This window comes from Brachyistius frenatus, unplaced genomic scaffold (assembly GCF_029030835.1).
Source record: "Brachyistius frenatus isolate BFR_SWC_R1_liver_20210118 unplaced genomic scaffold, ASM2903083v1 Contig_328, whole genome shotgun sequence".
Classification (NCBI taxonomy): Eukaryota; Metazoa; Chordata; class Actinopteri; family Embiotocidae; genus Brachyistius; species Brachyistius frenatus.
In genome coordinates, this window is record NW_027210927.1 from 78120 (window position 1) to 103298 (window position 25179).

Below are 25179 nucleotides of genomic sequence, written 5' to 3' on the forward strand. Positions count from 1 at the left end.
TATTAACAATGAATGTGTGAATTTATGGGAAACCCAAGCGGCAACTGACAATGATGTGAGTAATGCAATTTAAGGCACCTCCTCAATGGGGAAACCTAATGATGGTAGTTATTCTGTATAACTAATGACAATGTTCTGAAAATATATTGTTTTGAGCTACATACAGAGATGCTTTTATTTAAAGTTTAAAGGAAATATCCTACCCTGTGCACTGACGCTAGTTCAGAGATGATATGTGTGTACACCACGTTGGGTGCGAATCAGTTTATTTTCCTTTTTAAGACTCCAACATATTGGTGAGGAAAATGCGAACATTGGCATGCAAACATGCTGATTTTTAGGCATGTTTGCCATCTTAGTTTGGTGTTGCATGCTTCATTTTCTAATTTGCATTAGAGCTCAGGCTCATGTGAATGTCATTACTTACGCAGGTATTTATTTGGTCGCAAACCAAAGTATTGAATCAATTCACATTTTGTTCTGTGTAGTACAGAAGTGGCAACATTTTTTCCTATGAAGGGCCAAAGTTCTGGTTAAAGTAAAGTACAAATTTAAGTGAAATTACAGTTTATTAAAATGAACTCCCCTGGACTTGCAGCCCAAAGTCAGTGACTGACACAATAACAGCACATGAGCATTTGCAGGATCGAGAGAGAGAATATCATCATACTTTATAGATAAGACGTAGACCAATGTACAACCCTGTTTCCAAAAAAGTTTGGACGCTGTGTAAAATGTAAATTAAAAAAAAAGGTGATGATTTGCAAATCACACAAACCCATATGTCAAATGTTGAAACGGAGAACTTTTATTGTTTTCTGAAGAATATGTGCTTATTTTGAATTTGATGGCAGCAACACGTCTCCAAAAAGTTGGGACGGGTCCAACAAAAGATTGGAAAAGTTGTGTAACTTTAAGAAAAAAAACCCACCTGCTTGAACATCTCACAACTAATTATGTTACCTGGCAACAGAGCAGTAACATTATTGAGTATAAAAAGAGCATTTCAGAGAGGCAGAGTCTCTCAGCAGTCCAACCATGAAAGGATAATGTTCCTCAACGTAAAACTACAAAGAATTAGTGGATTTCATCGTCTACGGTTCATAATATCATTAAAAGATTCAGAGAATCTGGAGAAATCTCTGAACACAAGGGACAAGGCTGGAAACCAATATTGGATGGTGGTGATCTTCGGGCCTTCAGGCAGCACTGCATTAAAAACACACTATTCTGGAGTGGAAATCACTGCATGGGCTCAGGAACACTTGTGAAAACCATCATCTGTGAACACAGTTCATCGCTGCGTCCACAAATGATGTTAAAACTCTCCAAAGAAGAAACCAGATAGAAACATGATCCAGAAACACCGCCGCCTTCTCTGGACCGAGATCATTGAAGATGGACTGAGGTGAAGTGGAAAACTGTCCTGAGGTCTGATGGATCACAATCTTGACACCATGACAACTCCTCAATAGATACTCCTATTTATTGATGAGTTGTCATGGTATTGGAGAGATAATCCACTACGGTCAACACTGACAAGATAGCTGAGAAGTCATGTCAGCTTCCCCTCGGGTCAGTTTGCATGCCTAATTTTTCCCTATTCAAGGAAGGCACATGTGGGGTAGGAGGTCAACACTACAGGCAGCTAACTAGTGGTGGGTGGTATGACCAAAAAGTTGTATCACAATATATTTGTTTAAGATTTTAGTTTCACAGTGTTCATGGCATTCCTTTTTTCTCTTTGATGCCTGACTTGGTCTTTCTAGAGGTCTTTTATTCTCCTGTCAGGAATAAATATAATAATAATAATAATAATAATAATAAAAGAGTATAATAATAGTTTAGTGTCAACATGTGGATATTGCAGACTTGAATAAAGCCTCTGAGTTATTTTCTATTGGATATACTCGTTGCATTGCGGTTTGTCCTATGCGCGATGTATTAAATGACAATATCTCGAACATTGAGTATAAATGAAGCCGCCATGACTTTACACTTCTCTCTCCATCCAGCTGTGTGCCTCTGTCCCTCACACACACATCAGTGTTTCCATACGTATACTTTACTGTGTCGAAGCTGTAAGCGAGCGGAGGTGGACGGCTGTCGGTCTGCAGCCGACACTCACTCAGAGACACCCTCCTGCACTCCAGGCATCAGCGGACAGAGTCAATGTGGTGCGGTTACTCTTCACTGCAGTCCATGCTGACAGTCGTTTACATGTAAGGGCTGTAAGACGAGCCGTTTATCGAGATATCCTGAAAGTCCCTCACATACAGGCGGAAAGATGTCGGAGAGCATAGAGAGAAAAGGACAGCATAGAGATAGAAGAGAAGAACTGTTGGTGGAGACGACAAGCGCAGAGCAGAGACATGCAGCTCCATGACGGGACATCTGGAAAAGAAAGAACAGAAACTACACGAGCGAAGGAACTGAATGGAGACAACAGATAATAAGAAGAAACTATGAGAGAAGAAGATGGTGAGGTATGAGTCAGTTAAAGAGTAGGAGGAAAGAAAAGAAGCTCAGCATGTAACGAGGTCCTCCAGCAGCCTCGGCCTATAACAGCATAACTAAGGGTTGGCTCAGGTCTACCTGAGCCAGCCCTAACTATAGGCTTTATCAATGTCTGAATTTAGAAGCAGGAAGTTTTTGGTCATCCAGGCCTTTATGTCTTTTAGACAGGCTTCAAGTTTTACTAACTCATTAGTTTCATCTGGTTTTATAGAAAGATATAGCTGAGTGTCATCTGCATAACAATGGAAGTTGATGCAATGCTTCCTGATGAGATCTCCTAATGGAAGCATGTAAAAAGTATTGGGCCTAACACTCAGCCTTGTGGAACTCCATAACTAACTCTTTTGTTTGTCTGGAATATTCATTGTTGACATGGACAAACTGGAATCTATCTGATAAGTAGGATTTGAACCAGTCTAATGCAGTTCCTTTAATCCTCGTAACGTCTTCTAATCTCTGTAATAAGTTCGTATGATCAATCGTATCAAAAGCAGCACTGAGGCCCAGAAGAACAAGTACAGAGACGAGTCCATTATCTGAGGTTAATAAAAGGTTGTTAGTAACTTTCACCAGAGCTGTTTCTGTGCTATGATGAACTCTAAAGACTGAAAATCTTTAAACAGATCATTCCTTTGTAAATGATCACAAAGTTGATTTGCAACAACTTTTTGTAAACATTTCAGTCGTATGGAGCGGCAGCGCTGGCCGATTTATTCAGCACACAGCGATTTAGTGTCTGGCCACACATAACATGTTATGTGTAACAGCAGTTTCTCTGAAAGATAATAACTGCTCATCTTTGCAAAACCCAAAAAATTGCAGATTGGCAAAGTTTATTTTTTTTAATTCACAGGAGTGAATATTTTTTCATCCAGATAATTACAAGAAATCCTCCTTTAAACTCAAATATTGTGCTCGTAAATGTGAGGCACTGATTTACGAAGGTTTTTTGAGGACTACTTTTTAAGTTCCCTCAATACTTTTCTTCTTCCGTTCACTCTAGGCCATATGTCTGTTTGCACTCAGCTGTTCTGGTCCTCATGAACCGGTCCAGATCATTCAATTATCAATAAAACATCACGCGAACATGGAAGCGCATGGACCTGCTTACTCTTTTAACAGATGTTTTTGGAAGTGCCAACTTTATTTCTTCCACAAACGGGGGCTAAACCACACACATGCATGGGTTGTATTCTATAGCATTCATGTATTTTATAGAATATCTGTTGGTCAGAAACATAAACTGCAGTAAACTGCTCTTTAAAAAAAAAAAAAAAAAAAAAATTAATTGTCCATCCTGTAGTGTGAGTCTAAAGCTGTAGCTGTTTTAAACCAACATCAACCCAGAAAGGTGACATAATAACTTTATTGCAGCATGAGGTGACAAAAATAAAGAGGGTTTGCTTTCAATTTGGGCTGCAATTAAAGATTGTTTTTACAATTATTCTGTTAAACATCATGAAATGCTCATTTAGCAGAGCAAAATGTTAAAATGTTTCTTTTTGTTTAATCAACAGAATAAAAATATTTAGTTCAAAATAAGATTAGGCACAGAAAAGTATCAAATTCTGTCATTTGAGGGGCTGGAATAAGATAATGTTTGCGTTGTGTTTCTATCTGTGTCTCACCATATTTTATTCCTTCATGCTTGAGGAGGTTTTGTCTATAGACATCTTATTAAAGTCAATAACATGGAGCGAGTAGAAGAGATTCCTTGAGACAACTTTTTCTTCTTTGAAGGGTTTGTGCATATATATATATATATACAACACATTCACGTATATATATATCCTTGTGTGGATATGTTTGTATATGAATATGATTTTTTGTAATCTGTGTTGAGCCACTGGGAGAAGTTTGCTCTTATCTGAGGGCTGAGTTAGAGAGCTACCAGTGAAGCATGAAACTGGGGTGAATGCAGAAATTCTGACTGCACACCTTGGAGCTCCGCTTGGCAGATTGAGTGTGTCTGTGTGTGTGTGTGTGTGTGTGTGTGTGTGTGTGTGTGTGTGTGTGTGTGTGTGCGTGCGTGCGTGCGCGCGCGCTTTGGTGTGTTCCCACATTATGTAATTGAAGTTTGAAAAGGCATGACCCACAACATCCTTATTAAACTATTAGCTGTACAGCAGAGTGTGTCATTTTTAGATTTAGATAAATAAATGTTTAGAGCAGATGTGATTTTTTCCGTTTTAGCTTTTCTTTCTTTTGGGGAGTCTCTTGCCCGTTGTTCACATATGTGGTTGACAAGCATCTGGTTGCGGAAGACTCAGTCTGAAAGATGAATGACATGTAAAAGGTTTTTATTTACTCTTCCATTGTTTTTTCCTTTTGAATATGAGATGCCCACTGATGACGTTCACGCTTCCGGTCTTACCCGGAACAAGATCAGTCATACACATCTTATATTGTCTTTTTAGTTTCAGCCTCTTTATTTTGTGGCTCGTGTGGTCACTCAATCCTCCTGACCTCTTTTTCAAATGGTGTTCGCTTTTGCAAAGTGCTTTTGGATTTTGTCTGTGAAAAGTGCTATAGAAATATACTTTACATACTTACTTGCAACATTTACTGATGAAACACTGTAGTTTCCACATTTATTGACATAGATATTAAATGTATCTTTTGTGGACTGTATCCCACTTGTTGTACATGACAAAAAGCATTGTTTTAACGTATAACATTTTATCTTTGTGTCCATTTACGACGTAAATTGTATATTTTTAAGCTGATGTCCATTTTGGATCTCTGTTGTATATTGTCCTTGAGGGCCTCGGTGTGCTGCCCACATCCTGGCAACCTGCACGGAGGACAGATTTTACAGACCGAAAGCATTTGTTGTCAGAAAAGCTGTGAGCTCTCACATCTGTATGAGTGTATATGTCACCACTGTGCCACTTATTTCCATGGTTACGGTAATCCAGGGTGGGCTATGAAAGCCTGCATCCTGCAGACATCACTGTGTGCTCTCATTACTGCCCTGTGTGTGTCCTCTCCAGCTGAGAGGAGGGTGAGAGGGATGGAGGGGGCGAGGCGACAATGAAGAGCCTGTGGGAGAAAAGATGCATATACGGGAAAAGGAAAACAGCGGAAAGTGGAGCACAAAGGAGAAAAGAAGGCATCGGAGATGGAAAGATTACTGGAGGGCTTCTTGTGAGAGACACTTAGCATAACAATGCAGATAGATTGACGGCGAGAGAAGAAAATGTAACAGAAGCTGTAGCTGTGATACTGAGTGTCGAGATGGCAATAGACTTACAACCCTCCAGACAACTCCCCATTTATTTTTTGAATGTGCAGTATAATATTTATTGCAATTCTTTTAAACATGACTAATCTTCAATTTTGTAATTCATATCATTGAATTCATGCCACAAAGCTTTTTAATAGCCACACTATGTAGAAGTAATTGCAAGGTCTATGAAGGGGGGACCAGTCAGCGAGCAGCGTTGGTGGTGAAGCGTGTTTGTCCCGCCCCTCCTTCACTGTGAGTGGACGGCTGGTGACGGTGACATGCGCAGAGTTCAAATTCTATTACTCTTGATGACAGAACAAAACGCTGAACGCAGATTAAACACTCAGCGCCTCGTCACACTGCTGGTCATTAGAAACAATAAAAAAAGGAACTGCTCAAGAAAAGCTGGTTTGGTGGGCACGGGCGCTGGTAGCTGCAGCGGCGGGCCGGCCAGTTTGGGCGCATGCTAATTGGCTCAAATTAACCCGAGGTCTACGCCCAGTAGGATGGAACGACAGATCAATTTCCTATGGGGCGTGGCCTGACTCATATAGTCACACAGTGAATTTGGGTCACAGTATATTATAAGTATATTACCTCACAAATTCAGAAAGCAGTAATAAAGGGGGTATGAAGATTGAAGGCTCTAGTAATCATTATAGAAATGTAATGCCAAATGTTTGGACACAGAGTTTTAGTGGAGTGCGGGTCCTTGGCAAGCCTGGAATGAATAGTTTGTTTTTGTTCTTCAGTTAATTTTTTTTTTTTTTTCTTTATTCAGAATCAAAAACTCCATTTTGCAGTCCAGTCATCTTCAATTTAACAAAGCGATCCATGTTTTCAATTTTTTACAGTATAATAAGAACAAAATTGGAACTTAGGTTGTTTTGTTTTTTTATGAAAAAAAAATATACTCATAATGATGTATAAACAGATATACATGCATTGAAAAGATGTTTAAATAAAAGAAGGGCGTTCTTTCCATTACAAAAATGTCATACGTAATATCATACCAATCTTCTAGATGGAGTGTCTGGTGTAAGCCTTTCTGGCAGCTACACTGAGTATACTGAATACATATTTTGTTTTACCATTTATAGATGAATGTAGAAGTCCAAAAAGATCATGCACTTAAAGGTAACTTTTGACCCAATTCTGTATACATTCTACACCAACAAGTATTTACTTTTGGTCCAAACCCAAAACAAATGGCAATGAGTTGATTCTTCCAGCCAAACACTCTTCATGAGGCTGAACTTCATATCCTCCATTGAAATTCACGGTGTTTGTCAGGACTTCCTTGGGATACAACTGTTTGATTACCTTTTCCCATTTTTGTTTTATTTTGCTATTTTTATCTCTATAGTGTTGAGAAGATTTTGAGTCACAAATCCCCTTTGTAGTCACTAATTAATACTTGCAAATAAATGACCGAGAGAGAGCTGAAGACATCTAGAACTGAGAATACATTCAGATGGGTTATTCATAGGGGGAGATTTCAAACTACAGACTTAAGCACATCACACATTATTAATATTTATTTAATGTGGTCTGAACAGTTCACGGGTGATGACCTTAATAATCTCTATGGATTCATGTGTACAGTACTGTGGCTCAAATATAGGTAAAAAAAAATAAAATCAAAAACTGTGACAGACATGGATGGAGAAGAAGAGGGCCCATAGAGCCTGTGAATGTAGGAGCCTTGGAACAGGGACTCATTGCTTCAGTTTAGGATGCGCATATGCCGCTTGCTGTTGATTTAAATTTAGTCTTCAAATGAAAGTGAGATCTAGTTATAGACTTATCTTCTTGTGTGTTAGTTGATAAAAAAATTTAAAAAAACGAAGACATTTCTGTCTAGTTTTCCTCAGTCAAAGTTTAATCTAGTTGTTCTCAGTTACATTTTAGTTAAATTTTTACATTTGTAATTCTCATGTGCTCTACATGTGTTGAGGCTACAGCTGTCACCACCATGGTTACAAGGGTTATTCTGGTGTATGGCAAGGTTAAAGTCCCTCTCTTCTGCAGAGATACAATAGAGCTCTTGGAACAGAACCACTAACAAGTGTTAGTGGTTCTGTTCCAAGAGCTCTATTAAGTACCTTGTATTAGCTGCTACCTGTTATCCCTACTGAGGAGAAAAACTCCTTCAGCAGATGATTGCCTCACTGGTTCACAAAAATCCTGTTTCCTGTCTGGGTTAAACTGAGGACCTTGGGCTATGTTAATCATCCATATGCTCATCATCCATATGCTCATCATCCATATATTCATCATCCATATGCTCATCATCCATATGTTAATCATCCATATGCTCATCATCCATATGCTCATCATCCATATATTCATCATCCATATGCTCATCATCCATATATTCATCATCCATATGCTCATCATCCATATGTTCATCATCCATATAGTCATCATCCATATATTCATCATCCATGTTAATCATCCATATGTCATCATCCATATGTTCATCATCCATGTTAATCATCCATACGTTCATCATCCATATATTCATCATCCATATGTTCATCATCCATATGTTCATCATCCATATATTCATCATCCATGTTCATCATCCATATGTTAATCATCCATATATTCATCATCCATATTCATCATCCATATGGTAACCATCCATATGTTCATCATCCATGTTCATCATCCATATGGTAACCATCCATATGTTAATTATGCATTTGTTAATAATCCATATGTTCATCATCCATATGTTCATCATCCATATATTCATCATCCATATGTTCATCATCCATATGTTCATCATCCATATGTTCATCATCCATATATTCATCATCCATATATTCATCATCCATATGTTCATCATCCATATGTTCATCATCCATATATTCATCATCCATATGTTCATCATCCATATGTTCATCATCCATATGTTCATCATCCATGTTCATCATCCATATGTTCATCATCCATATATTCATCATCCATATGTTCATCATCCATATGTTCATCATCCATGTTCATCATCCATATGTTCATCATCCATATATTCATCATCCATATGTTCATCATCCATATGGTAACCATCCATATGTTCATCATCCATATGTTCATCATCCATATGGTAACCATCCATATGTTCATCATCCATATGTTCATCATCCATATATTCATCATCCATATGTTCATCATCCATATGGTAACCATCCATATGTTCATCATTCATATGTTCATCATCCATATGGTAACCATCCATATATTCATCATCCATATGTTCATCATCCATATGGTAACCATCCATATGTTCATCATCCATATGTTCATCATCCATATATTCATCATCCATATGGTAACCATCCATATGTTCATCATCCATATGGTAACCATCCATATGTTCATCATCCATATGTCCATCATCCATATGGTAACCATCCATATGTTCATCATCCATATGTTCATCATCCATATATTCATCATCCATATTCATCATCCATATGGTAACCATCCATATGTTCATCATCCATATGGTAACCATCCATATATTCATCATCCATATGCTCATCATCCATATATTCATCATCCATATGCTCATCATCCATATGTTCATCATCCATATGTTCATCATCCATATGTTCATCATCCATATAGTCATCATCCATATATTCATCATCCATGTTAATCATCCATATGTTCATCATCCATGTTAATCATCCATATGTTCATCATCCATATGTTCATCATCCATATATTCATCATCCATATGTTAATCATCCATATGTTCATCATCCATATATTCATCATCCATATGTTCATCATCCATATGGTAACCATCCATATGTTCATCATCCATATGTTCATCATCCATATGGTAATCATCCATATATTCATCATCCATATGTTAATCATCCATATGTTAATCATCCATATATTCATCATCCATATTCATCATCCATATGGTAACCATCCATATGTTCATCATCCATGTTCATCATCCATATGGTAACCATCCATATGTTAATTATGCATTTGTTAATAATCCATATGTTCATCATCCATATGTTCATCATCCATATGTTAATCATCCATATGTTCATCATCCATATGTTCATCATCCATATGTTCATCATCCATATGTTCATCATCCATGTTCATCATCCATATGTTCATCATCCATATATTCATCATCCATATGTTCATCATCCATATGGTAACCATCCATATGTTCATCATCCATATGGTAACCATCCATATGTTCATCATTCATATGTTCATCATCCATATGGTAACCATCCATATGTTCATCATTCATATGTTCATCATCCATATGGTAACCATCCATATGTTCATCATTCATATGTTCATCATCCATATGGTAATCATCCATATGTTCATCATCCATATGGTAACCATCCACATGTTCATCATCCATATGGAGCCATCCATATGTTCATCATCCATATGTTCATCATCCATATATTCATCATCCATATTCATCATCCATATGGTAACCATCCATATGTTCATCATCCATGTTCATCATCCATATGGTAACCATCCATATGCTAATTATGCATTTGTTAATAATCCATATGTTCATCATCCATATGTTCATCATCCATATATTCATCATCCATATTCATCATCCATATGGTAACCATCCATATGTTCATCATCCATATGTTCATCATCCATATGGTAACCATCCATATATTCATCATCCATGTTCATCATCCATATGTTAATCATCCATATATTCATCATCCATATTCATCATCCATATGGTAACCATCCATATGTTCATCATCCATATGTTAATCATCCATATGTTCATCATCCATATGTTCATCATCCATATGTTCATCATCCATATGTTAATCATCCATATGTTCATCATCCATATGTTCATCATCCATATGTTAATCATCCATATGTTAATCATCCATATGTTCATCATCCATATGTTCATCATCCATATGTTCATCATCCATATGTTCATCATCCATATGTTCATCATCCATATGTTCATCATCCATATATTCATCATCCATATGGTAACCATCCATATGTTCATCATCCATATGTTCATCATCCATATATTCATCATCCATATGTTCATCATCCTTCATCATCCATATGTTCATCATCCATATGTTCATCATCCATATGTTCATCATCCATATGTTCATCATTCATATGTTCATCATTCATATGTTCATCATCCATATGTTCATCATCCATATGGTAACCATCCATATGTTCATCATCCATATGTTCATCATCCATATTAATCATCCATATGGTAACCATCCATATGTTCATCATCCATATGGTAACCATCCATATGTTCATCATCCATATATTCATCATCCATGTTCATCATCCATATGGTAACCATCCATATGTTAATTATGCATTTGTTAATAATCCATATGTTCATCATCCATATGTTCATAATCCATATGTTCATCATCCATACGGTAACCATCCATATGTTCATCATCCATATGTTCATCATCCATATGTTCATCATCCATACGGTAACCATCCATATATTCATCATCCATGTTCATCATCCATATGGTAACCATCCATATGTTCATCATCAATATGTTCATCATCCATATGTTCATCATCAATATGTTCATCATCAATATGTTCATCATCCATATGGTAACCATCCATATGTTCATCATCCATATGTTCATCATCCATATGTTCATCATCCATGTTCATCATCCATATGGTAACCATCCATATGTTCATCATCCATATATTCATCATCCATGTTCATCATCCATATGGTAACCATCCATATGTTAATTATACATTTGTTAATCATCCATTTGTTCATCATCTATGTTAATTATACATATGTTAATCATAAATGTTTCTCATACATATGTTAATCATCCATTTGTTCATCATCTATGTTAATTATACATATGTTCATCATAAATGTTTCTCATACATATGTTAATCATAAATGGTTCTCATGCATATGTTAATCATAAATGGTTCTCATACATATGTTAATCATGCATATAGCTTACCTTCTCATAAATGCTGTCTGCATGTTCGTAGTTTGTCAGTTGCTGCAATTCAGTTAAATCTCAGGATCATTAATTAATATTTAAATTGTGGCGCTGATTTCTGACTCTTTATTAAATGTATTATTTAATACTGAGCTAGTTTAATAAAAGCTAGCAGCCAAACGTTGCCCAGGGGCTAGCTGGCTAGCCCATTAGAATTGGTGTTTGGACAAAGTGAGCTGGAGAATGGTTTGTTCAAATGACAGCCAAAAGCCACTGCTTATATTTATTGCAACAGTATTTTACCTTTATTACACCAGGTTGAAGATTTTTATATTGGCCTATATCTATTAAGTGGTATTCTTAATGACAAAACCAAGGGATTTATAGTAATGATGCTGCTTAAATAAAACTCAGACAGACTGACATGTGTGATAAGTATTATTTTTAGAAATATGACTCATGATATTCACAGTCTCTAGAAGATTGAACTGTTTCCCCAAGTATAATAATTTGCAATAATTCGGCGATACTTGTAGATTCTCCAATACATAGAAACCACAATACAATCGGCAGGCAAGTAGAGATACGAATATGGATGCAGCCCTTATATGAACTGTTTCATTTACTGCTCTCCATTTCATCTGTTCATCCTCATAAACAAACTGAATATGTTGTGTGCTTTCATGAAACATTTACATTTCAAATATGAAAACCAAAAATATTGACTCAGGAAACAGTATTAGTGATATAAAATAAAGACCCGTGGTCTCCATGGAGATAGTTATGTGAAAACTTGTGACACCCACAAAGGCTGAAAGACGCCTGCTGTTAAATAAGGACACCTGGCAGGAGGCTGCAATCCAGACATGAAATCAGTTTATTATAGAAGCGGTTTCTCTAAATATGCTTCTGTGCCAACATACAATAATTTAATGGCAAATTTGAAGTCAAAATGTCCTGAGTGTGTGGGAAAGGAAGAGAGCTGGAAGGAGCGATATGGGGCTTTCTGTGTGACTGTGCTTTGTTAAAGGACATGGAACATTATGGTCTAGATATAGCATTATGTATTATCACGTTTGTCTAAAAAATAAATTATGTCTTGTATATTGATAGTCGTGTATGCGAAAAAATGTGCAATGTGTGCTGCCAATGAGTTTGAAGATGATAAGAGATTGGTTCACTGACAAACAGCACTAAGGGGGGAATGTATGTAGAACAGCCTGAAAAGTAGACCGACTAGTGCAGTGTTGAACTGTGTGTGTGTGTGTGTGTGTGTGTGTGTGTGTGTGTGTGTGTGTGTGTGTGTGTGTGTGTGTGTGTGTGTGTGTGTGTGTGTTTGGCTGCAGGTGCACGTGTTTGAGAATCTATATTAGTCTTAATAGTTGCCTTGATTTATAAACCAAAGTTTAAATCTGCTTCTGTCTGTAAAATAATAGCAGGATGTTGAGTTTTGTCTTTTATTTTAAAAGAAAATGGAAAACTATTGAGTCCTGTAAACTGAAAGAATGGAGTTGTGATTTTAATTGAGTTCTTGAGCCGTCAAGAGCCTGTGCCACCAAATCTTTCCAATCACAACAGCTTTTTTTAAAATTTGTATTCCCATAACTTGCTGTTAAAGCAGAGTGAACTCAATTGGATGTTACACAGAAGTGAAGCATGATTCTGTTATTTCCTAGTGATTAATTGACTTTTGCTTAAAAACAGAACAAAAATCATGCTCAGGCTGTTTTACCAGTTTCTATGTAATTAGCGGTTTTGAACAGCACAAACACATTCTTTGCTAAAATTCTAGTATTTTTGAAAAAAGTTGTGTTGAGTGTTGGCTCATAGCAACTTAGCCTCATACCTTTAATATTGCTTTTCCACCAGAGAGGTTCTGCCATCGTACAAACGAGCCAAGCATTTTCACCACTTTGTAGCGAACTGATGCGTTACCATGAGAAAATATTTTTTTACAGTGAATATAGTTCAGGAAAAACAAGCAAGATGAACGATTGTAAAATTAGACTATCATTAATGAGAACTGAACAAGTTCTGTGCCCAAAGGTCAGAAAATCACTTGACCAATGAGGGAGGGAGGGAGTGAGGGATGGATGGATGGGTGGATGGGTGAGAAAGGGGGAGGCAGTAAATAGATGGGTGGAAAAACTGACACAAGAGAGGGAGGGAGCCATACAGCGAGGAAAAACACAGATTATGATAAATGTCATTCTATTATTGCCTGAATAGAATTTAGGATAGTGGAGGAAGGGACGGGGGACAGAGAAAGACTGAAAGAAATAAAGTGTCTGAAGCTACAGGAGGTGGGTGGAGGTAAGCGTATGATAAGTTCTAAAGTGTGTCATGAAATACTGAAACCCACAGTGACACATTGAGGCTGCAGATGCTGTCGTCCCTGAAGGGTGCTGACAGGTTGGTCAGTGTGTTGTGTTGTCTCAGCAGGTAGTCTGTGCTGTCAGAAAAAATGCCTTCATTACTGCTCCATTGTAGAAGCTACACCACAGACTGCATATAAAAGTGGACGCAGCTTGCAGGTCTGACAAACAAGGCCAATGCAAGAGTGCCATGAAGTAGAACTCAAGAACTTGAGGCTTCAGAACCGTAGGTTGGGTTTCACCAAGGATTTGTACCTCAGCTACTTACTGGAGATAAAGCAATTTATATTTTATTACAATATATTTATTACAATGTGTAAAATACTGGAAAAGTAAAAACAGAATGTGATGATCCAAAACATATTTAACTGAAAATAGAACAAAGGTAACATACAAAACTTTGAAACTGATACATTTTATTGTTCTATGAAAAAACATATACTCATTTTAAATTTGATGCCAGCAACACGCCTCAAAAGTTGGGACAGGGTCAACAGGATTGGAAAAAGTTGTGTAATATTTAGGAAACACCTGTTGAACATCTCACATCTAATTAGCTTAATTGGCAACAGATCAGTAACATGATTGGGTATTAAAAAGAGCATTTACCACTCTATGAAAGACTGCATGGGCAAAGGGTGCAACATCCATAATACATATATCATTCAAGATTCAGAGAATCCGGAGAAATCTCTATACAGTAGGGTAAAGGCCAAAAAACAATATTGGATGGCGATGATGTTCAGGCCCTCAGACTACACTGTATTAAAAATAGACACAATTCCGTTGTGGAAATCACTGCATGGGCTCAGAAACACTTACCAAAACCATTGTCGACAAATGCATATTAAAACTCTACCACGCAAAGAAGAAAGTAAATATAAACATGACACACCACTGCCTTCTGTGAGCCCCACCACATTTAGGATGGACCGAGGCGAAGTGGAAAACTGTCCTGTGTTCTGACAATTCAAAATATGAGCTTTGTTTTTTTGGAATCATGGATACTGCGTTGTCCAGGCTAAAGAGGAGAGGGACCATTCAGAAAGTTATCAGCGCACAGTTCAAAAGCCTGCAATCCCCGATAGTATGGCGAAGCAATCGTGTACACGGCATGGGTAGCTTGCACATCTGGGGAAAAAATATGCAAAGGTTTTGGAACAACACGTTTTTTTCCCGCAAAATAATGCCAGACCGAATTCTGAACATGTTAGAAGGGCATCGCTCTGTAGAAGAAGAGTCCGGGTGCTGAACTGGCCTGCCTGCAGTTTAGACCATTTAAATCATCTCGTGGATCATGAAGTAAAAAATAAGACAAAGGAGACACCGAACTGCCTGAAGTTTTGTATCATGCTAGAAAAGGACAACATTTTACTTTCAAAACTCTAGCTCTCAGAGTGTTGTTAAAAGAAGAGGTGAAGCAACAAATTGCCAGACATGTCCCTGTTTTTGGAAATGTGTTGCTGGCATCAAATTCAAAATGACAAAATATTTTCCAAAAAAACAATAGAATTTCTGAGTTTCAACATTTGATATTTTGTCTGTTCTATTTCCTGTTAATTATGGGTTTACATGATTTGTAAATCATTTTAAACTCGTTTGGAAATGGGATTGTACTAAGAGCTGATGACTAGTGGGAAATATCATCTGGATATATTTTAGACAGCTGCAGAGTGACAACAGTGCATACAAAGTTGTTTTTGAGTGGAAGGAGTTCCAGTGTTGCATTGTGGGTTGTTTGTTGCCTTCATGCTGTGAGACAACCAAGTGGTTTCAGTCAATTTACGATTTACTACTGTTTACTTGCAGAGTGCTTCCACACCTGGCACTCCATACTACAGTCCAACACCTGAGCCCAACGTCCAGTCTGTTTATAAGTGGGAGTGCTGCTGGGCTGAGTGCAGTGATCTGTGATGACCAACACCAATCAACACAATTCTGACACTTAATCTCGTACCAGGTTCTTGAGCTGGAATGTTAATGGTATGAACAATCTGGTTAAGCAAGCACAGCTGCTCTTTGATTTAATTCATTTAAAATACTACCAATAATACCACTGAAATAAATATTTACTGACATAGTATTCGTACAGAAAAAACATAGATGTTACTGAGATTAAACCAGACTCAGACGTCCTTCGGTGGGTGATGTTTTATTTTCTTTCTTTACTTTCAACTGTAAAGCTAGATTTGTAGCAGTTTGGGTTCAGGTCTACCAATATATGGGCCTCGTCGATCTGTAGAAAAAGAAGCAGTCACTTAAGTCAGAAAACATTTCCTTTGGGAGATTGTCAAGACAATATTAGTAATTGAAATATTGACTTTTTGTTTGTGAAGGATACAAAATTATTTGACTTTACATGTGTTGCTGCGAATCTCTGCAGACATTCAGTGTAATCTAGTCAACGGTTAGTGAGCAGAGATGCAAGTATGAGTGAAAAGAGGAAGTATGGTACAATGTGTGTTGATCGGCAAAAAAACTTAAGGTCATGTGTTTGTGATAAAAATAGACAGAAAAGAGTGAACATAAGAGCAGAGGAAGACAGAAGTAGTGTCCAGCTGTGTTTGCCTCACCCTGCTCCCAGCATGTGCGAACTGCAGGATGGTGTGTGTGCAGTTGGGTGCAAACTGTGATACGCAATGGAAAAAACACTCAGGGGTTATAGGTGGATGCCTGGGGTCTGCCAGCCATCGAGTGTCTGCTAAGCTCAAACAGGCACATATTCACTCACACTATGAAACACTGCTGTTTGTTCACTCTCCTTGAAAAAACAAAACAAAACAAAACAAGCATTACATAATATATTCTCCTTATGTAACAATTTACATAGTCACTACACATAGAAATGCATATGCACACACAGACATACTGTTAGTAAAAGAAATACATGAGACAAATGCAGGATACAAGGTAATGTACTTTAAAGGAGAGGCAAATTCAAATACAACAGTACACACAAAGACACAAACACATGGAGGAATATTAAAGATAAACAGCTGCTCTGCTATGTGCAGTACTCTAAACATTGGCTTTGCCATTATTCATTTATGTCATTTACAGGGTAAGCAACAGGCCCCACGCGCGCACACACACACACACACACACACACACACACACACACACACACACACACACACACACACACACACACACACACACACACACACACACACACACACACACACACACATATATATGTTGTGACCGGATGTTTGTGTGTGTTTGTGTTGCTCTGGAGAGAAACATGGGAACATTGGTTGGTTGCTCTAATTCCCACAACACTCAGACTCGTAGAAATAATTAATAACAACAAGCCTAACTCTTCATTTTGGTTATACTCGGTAATAAACAGCACACTCAGGTTTCTCTTCAAGATTTTTAGAATGTGACCCTTCTTTTGCAAATAATATCTGGTTCACAGTCCTCGAGACGATGCATCAAAAAAGGTCATTGACCAATCCAGAGATTTTTCGATATAATCTAAATTGTATGTTTCTGTACTGTCTGACAACACTCTCTCAAGTAATATGTAGTGTACTGTATTTACTCCAATAGTTTCAGTTTGAAATACCTCTCTGTACTGTACAATGTCATTGATGGAGAAAAAAAAATTGCTTTCTCCTAACAATGCCAAAATTGTAACATAAAAATAAAAAATAGACCAGTGTCTTAAATCCTAATTTACCGCCGAGTTATTTCCATGGACGTATTGAAGAGAAATGGATAGCAGACTCCAGAGTAGCTGATTGATCACTTGGATGAACATTTCTGTCATGATGTGGGCACCAAAGAAGCTTTTTAGCTTGTGGGTTTGCTTCTGCACTGTGCAGGCCACTGCACATGCTCATTAATGTTTATTCCGCTGACCTGCCCATGGGTTACTGCTTGGCCCACTGACTTCAAATTCAATTTAATTCAGTTCAATTTGACTTATATAGTGCCAAATCACAACCAAAGTTATTTGAAGGCACTTAAAATAGTAAAGTCTTGACAACAAAACAGAGAGGAACCCAACAATTTAACAATTCCCACATGAACAACAGCTGGTAGAAAAAAAAATAATCCCTTTTGACAGAAAAAGCTGTGGCAGTAACAGGCTCAGAGGTGGGTGTCCATCAGCCTTGACAGGCTGGGGTGAAGGAAAAGGAAGGAGCATAGTGATCCAAGAGACATTAAACTGTTGGTTGGTGGGGCCAGTAATCACAGACCAGAAACATGCAGCTCCAGGGCTGGAGGGATACCTGGAGAAAAAGCACCAGACCAGGCCAGCAAAGAGAACAGCAAACAATAAAGAAACCTCTGTGCTAGAGAAGGCTCAGTCCTGAGTCAGCCCGAACTGCATTTTGTCAAAAAAGGAAGGTTTTAAGCCTAATCTAAAGAAGTAGAGAGGGTGTCTGCTGAACTGAAGCAGGCAGCTTTCATTTTTCCAAATGAGGAAGTGAAAAATGGCTGGTCATCCTGGCTTTTATAGTTTTTAAACATGCTTCCAAATTTACCGATGTCATGACATGAACAAACTTAAATCTTTCTTATCGATATGCTTGGAACCAGCCTAGTGCAGTTCCATTGATCCTAATGACATTTCTTTTGTCTCTGACATAAAGTCTTTTGATCGATTGTATGAAAGCAGCGCTGAGACCCAGCAGGACAAGTGTAGAGATGAGTCCTTCGTCTGAACCTATGAGTAGATCGTTGCAGTGCTCTCTGGAACTGTGGCTGCGCGGTGGCACTCTGCCCCTGCTGCACCGGTTGGCTTTATATTAAAGTTTATTAATACTAACCTCATTGTATGTCCAAATCGCACCAAATTCCCCAGTGCACATTCTCGGGTCCCCAGCAATACCCCCAGCAAGGTTGAAGCAGATGGGATAGTTTTCTGGTGGTAAACCTGAAAATAATTCCAGCAATAATTAGATATTAGTCCTCAAAAAGCAGTAATTTTGGGGGCGTGTCTGCATGACTGACATGCCTGTGGTGCAGTCCGGTTCCCGCTACAGGTGGGAGGACGAAGTGTCCTCGGGTTCCCATTCAGATTCACTCTGACCCATCTCACCCCATCTTTCTCCATCTCGGCTCAAGGAGGCTGAGCAGCTGTCCTAAATTCTTTCAAAGATTACACCTGCCATAAGAAACATATCGTTTCTTATGCCGCTGGATGGAGACCAGCCTGTTGGCATAATGTACCGCTGTTAGGAAATGTTTGTGCCAGTGGAAAACGAGCGGCGCATGTTGGTGAAAGGACCTTGTATTACTGCAAAGTATTACTATGCAGTAAAGTTCTGTTGAGGAAGCGAAAACAATAGAAGGGATTTTGAAAAATTGCAAGCTCCCGCAAATATTATGGAGATTGCTTGAATTTGCGTTAATTATTGTGATTGCAAGATTGTGATTTCCTGGAGCGTCTGACATGATTGTGTGTGTGTAAGTAAAATGTGAATGTGCCGGAGGAAACTCCTAAAGCAGCAGAAATGTCTCTAAAAGGCTTTGCAGCAGACAAATGTTGGGTCTGACGGGCAAGTCGATCACTAGTAGAGACAGTAATTATGCAACACTCCAAAATAAATGCTGCATAAACACACACACACACACACACACACACACACACACACACACACACACACACACACACACACACACACACACACACACACACACACACACACACCACACACACACACACATCTCTCTATAATTGTGAGGACACGACAGCATGGACATGAGTCTCACAGTTAATAGGCTGCCAGGTTTTGATCATATTTGAGATATATACGTCATAAACACTAATATCTGGTTATTGTTTATAAAAAAAAAGGTTGGAATGCTGTGTAAAATGTGAATAAAAACAAAAGAGATAATTTGCAAATCACGCAAACCAATATTAAATAGAACAAAAACATAACAAATGTTGAAACTGAAAATTTAGTGGTTTTATGAAAAATATGTGCTCATTTTGAATTTGATGCTGCAACACGTCTCAAAATAGAAAAGTTGGGTGAATGTTTACCACTGTATCGTCCCAAGTCTTCTTTTAACAACACTGTAAATGTTTGGGAACTGAGGAGCCCAGTTGAAAGTAAAATGTTATCCTATTTTGGCCTGAAATGAGTTCAGCTGCTCAACAGTTCAGGGTCTCCTTTTTTCATGTCCTGATGCTCCAGATGTTTTCAATGATTGACAGGTCTGGACTGCAGGAAGCCAGTTTATCAGCGGACTCTTCTACTAGAGAACCATGCTGTTGGAATACGTGCAGAATGTGGTTGGACGTTGTTCTGCTGAAATAAACAAGACCTTCCCTGAAAGAGACGTTGTCTGGATGGCAGCATATCTTGCTCCAAAACCTGAATATATCATTCAGCATTAATGCTTCCTTCCAGATGTGCAAGCAAACCATGCCACGTGCACTGATGTATGTATATAACATCACAGATGCTAACTTCAGAACTGAGCTGATAACAAGCTGGATGGTCCCTCTCCTCTTTAACCTGGAGGATGCAGCGTCCATGATTTCCAAACAGAATCTCAGATTGTGATCCATCAGACCTCAGGACAGTTGTCCACTTCACCTCAGTCCATCTTCAATGATCTCGGTCCAGAGAAGGCGGCGGTGTTTCTGGATCATGTTTCTATCTGGTTTCTTCTTTGGAGAGTTTTAACATCATTTGTGGACGCAGCGATGAACTGTGTTCACAGACGATGGTTTTCACAAGTGTTCCTGAGCCCAAAGTTTTTCTGAGCATCAAATTCAAAATATTGAAATACTGCATGGAGCTGCTGCCATGTGATTGGCTGATTAGATATTTGCGTTAACGAGCAGTTGAACGGGTGTACCTAATAAAGTGGCCGGTGAGTGTATATGTGATATACTTGATAAATAGTGTCTGGTTACCAATGTATCCATAATAAATACAAGTATGTGGTTACTGATATATACATGATGGATACTTGGTTTCTCATGTAACCTTGATAAAGAGATGAATCTGATTTCTAATTTACAAATGACAATTACTTGTGTGTAGTTATTTTTGAAGGTGTGATATTATATATATATTGTGCCTGTTGAAAGTGAGTCAACCCTGGCCAATAACAGGCTTAATAACAAACACATAAAGCAACATTGCATTGCAGATTTGGCTCCTCGTCCATCTGCAGTAATGGGAGACAAGTACGACAAGACGGGTGAGGGAGCATTTGATAAAGACAGAACTGGTGGCAGAGGGTTGCCATGACGAATTTCAGGGATTCAGTGGAGAGAAACTTGCAGGGGGCTTTGAACTTTAACTAACAGTGCTTTTGAGGGGTGGAAGAAATATTTTGTGTTATTATAATGACCTGGTTACACACACACATGTATTGTTCAAATGTATGATACATCAGGATAAATGACCTGATATGGACTATCTTGGTCTGATAGCTTTTATAGTCATTTATTCAAAATGAGCTTTTCCCTCATGGTCCTCCTCCTCCTCCTCTTCCTCTTCATTTTCCTCCCCCTGCTCTCCACATTGTTTCTCTGAAAGATTCATCGAGCCATTTACTAAATGTCTCGTTTTCAGAAGCATACAGGGTCTAACTGTCTCCTCTCCTCTTCCTTCTGCTGCTCATCTTTATTTTCATGTCTGGTTCCCAGAGTGAGAACAGGAAAAGAGCACTCATATGTCAGATTGCTTTTCTTGTCCTTTTTTCCCCCTGGACACTGATTGTGTTTTTGCGATACCAACCTAACCACCTCCTCTCCGTTCTTCCTCTTGCTTTTCTCCCTTTATTCATTGAAATATATTTCTTCTCCTAGAAGGTTTGGCTTCGATTTCTCTGCTTCACTTCTCTTCGTCCACTTTCTCTGGTTTCCCTTAGTTCCTGCCTGTCTGTCCTCTTCCCCTCTCTCCTCCTCTCCTTTTCCTTCTGTTGCATGGCCCTCTTCTTGATCTCAGCAGCAGCTTAATCTTTCCTGCCTCCTCTCTCTCATTGAGTGTGTTTATCTGTACATGTGTGTACACGCGGTAGATATCAGCCGGCTGCGAGGCCCACCAGAGAAAACCGGGAAGCTTTAAGCTGTTACATAACACATGTACTCTTGACTTGGAAGTGTGTCATTGCTTTGGATAAGGGCCTCGTGTGGCTGCTGCCCAAAGACCCTTTCAGGCCTCTCTTGATGGCACTAATGCCCGGATGAAGGGATGGAGGAAAAGAAAGGAAGGAATAAAGGGCAAAAAACAGAAAGACATTATATTGATGGAAAGCGGCAAGTAAGGAAGACAGAGAGGATAAAATGAGGAGACGGGATCACCAAGATAAATCAAAGAAATGGAGATGAAGAGACACAGGCAGACAGATGGACAATATATGCAGAGGGAGAAATAAGAACTGGGTATGTTCGGTCTGTTCTCTGCTGCCACTTTAATTCATGGTTTGTGTTGCAGTAGGCTGTTGGAATTACTGGCTGCTAGAGAGACAGGAAGTATGTCAACACGGGGAAAACAATAAATCTCTATCTAAATCTAATAGCATTTTCTCTGTTGAACTCATGCTCGTCAATCTTACTGAGTGCAAATAATGCCTTTGAATGGTGGTATAAACAAGACAAGTGGTATGACTTCAGACTTGGTTTTTATTATGTGCAATGTGCATGATGGACACGCCACTACCTGCAGAACCACATGAACAAATGTATGCAATACTTCCTTCTAAGTACGGTGTCCCTGTGGGTCCACTCAGAATAATGTGAACACAGTGAAGAGTCTATATTCTGGTCCTACTGTGTTGTGTGATATACTTTTGTTGGCGATGAAACTTGCAGGACATTTCTGCCTGTTACACCTCCTGAGTACCAGCTTCATTATTATTTCAGTATCTTGTACAGCAATATAAAAATATTTTTAACTATTGACACTCATGTTTGAAATTTGAAGTACAGATTAAATAAACACAAAGTTGAATCAAAAGTCACAAAATGATGACCTGTAACAAAAAAAAAAACTGCTCCCGTGTTTCATGATGTAATTCGTAAGTGTTTAACAGAGATCTGCTGCACAACTTCAAACGTTCACGAAAGGGAATAAATCGGAGCAGATGTTATGCGTGATATGATGTGTGTTAGACTCTTTTAGTCCGTGAACACAGAGCTGATGTGACTTCACATAAATCTCCAGTTTTGTCTCATCTGTCCAGAGGACATTCTCCCAGAAGCATTGTTGTACTCGGTTTGTTTAAGTTTGTTTTTGTCAACGGTGTAATCAGACACTGATGTCCTTAGACCTGGGACCTTAGACCTCCAGCCGATATCTACATGGAAGTTGTACTTGCTTCTTTGTCTACCGTAACCCCCCTTCTATTCAATCTGGGATCCATTTTCCTCTTGTAGCCGCATGCAGCCAGTTTGACAGCAGTCCCATGGACCTTAAATGTGTTTATGGTATTTGCAGCTGTAGTCATGACAACATGAAGCTGCCTATGGATGGTTTTATAGCCTTGATCGTTGACATGCTTGTCTTGAAGTCTCTTTCTGACCTTCTCTGACAGCTCTCTGCTTTGCTTTCTGTGGTTCATGTTCAGTGTGAGCCAACAAAGTGACTATTTTCCTCCATTGAAATAGGCTGAACGACTAATTACAAAAGACGTGTGATACTAATGAAAACAAAGTCAGTTTGAAATATCACTTTAGCCCAATTAATGAGTTATACCTGGCACTTACTGGGTCTGAATATTAAGGAACAACAAATCCCTAGGTTAATAGTAGTTTGTATCAAAACTGTAGATTGTTGTCGACGTTACACTTTTTGCTCTGAACTCCATTGGAGCCAGATATTACTGAACATCTATGCTAACCAGGCGAAGGATGAACATATAAACAGACTGCAGGGAACTCTTGAACACGCAGTCAAATCAAAATATGTATTTTCACAATTTTTTTGCAGTCACACTAAACACATACCATGTATTGTAAACCAAGATCATAAAATAGGTGTTGTATGTAGGGTTGAAATGATACAGTTTTTAGTCAATTTGATTTAGTTTAATGGTAATTTATGCCTATGATTCTATGCTTTTCATTCAAAAATGCCAACCACTGTGTAATTCCAAACTGTCCAGTGTTTTACAGTGCTGTCAGCGGAATATCTTTGGGTTTTGGTCTGTTGGTTGGACTCGAACAAAACATTTTATGATGTCACTTTGGGCTCTTAAAAACCATAATGAACATTTTGTCACTTTTTGAAAATGTTACTCATTGCAAAATAATGCAGACAAATAGAAAATGCAGCCAGATAATAAATACAATTGATTAGAATTTGGGATCAGGCCATTTGACCAAATAATCATCCATTACTAGCTTTTAGCTGTATATCATGATAGGAAACATTGAGAATTTGCTGAAAGTACCAAAAAGCTAGTAATCACACCTTGGAACATGTTAAATGGCTGTAAACATGACTTTTGTTCAATCATAAAATTGTACTCAAGATATTTGATTTCTTGCTTGTTGTGCATTCATCGGCTAAAAGACACAATAAATAGTACACTTGACACAACATACACCAGTTGAAGCATAATAACAATGTTCACACGTTTGAAATACTTTCCCACGCATTGTTACAAACATTGTGCACAGAACACTTCCCATCCAGCTCTCTGCAGTGATGTCGGGGTTTTTAACACGCCTGGAAGATATGGCCTATTAGACCTGCTGTGGTTTTCACTGGTCTTAGATTATTTGATCATGATAGGTCATTGATGATGATTCAAACAGAGCGGAAGGTGTTGGTTGCAGATGTTCACAGCTCAGTCCAAGTTGTGCAGGAAGCAACAAACAATACCACGCATGGCAGAAATCACATCTTTTATTAAATGACTCACCTAAACACAATCAGTGGACATACACGGAAATATCTGCACACACACCCCACCTACACACTTTTACATTGACACTTTTGATCACAGTCACAATTAGTCATTCTGTTTTTGCACAACTCTTTTTTTTTTTTAATCTAATTTTTATTCTCGGAACCCTTTATGCTTCCTCACACCAACTTTTTTTTCTCCTTAC

General features: G+C 38.3%; 1 protein-coding gene across 1 annotated transcript in view; it reads left to right on the forward strand.

The window, feature by feature from the left end:
• Positions 1-25179, forward strand: part of plcl1 (phospholipase C like 1) — an 81219-nt gene that overhangs the window by 21214 nt on the left and 34826 nt on the right. The window lies entirely within an intron of this gene.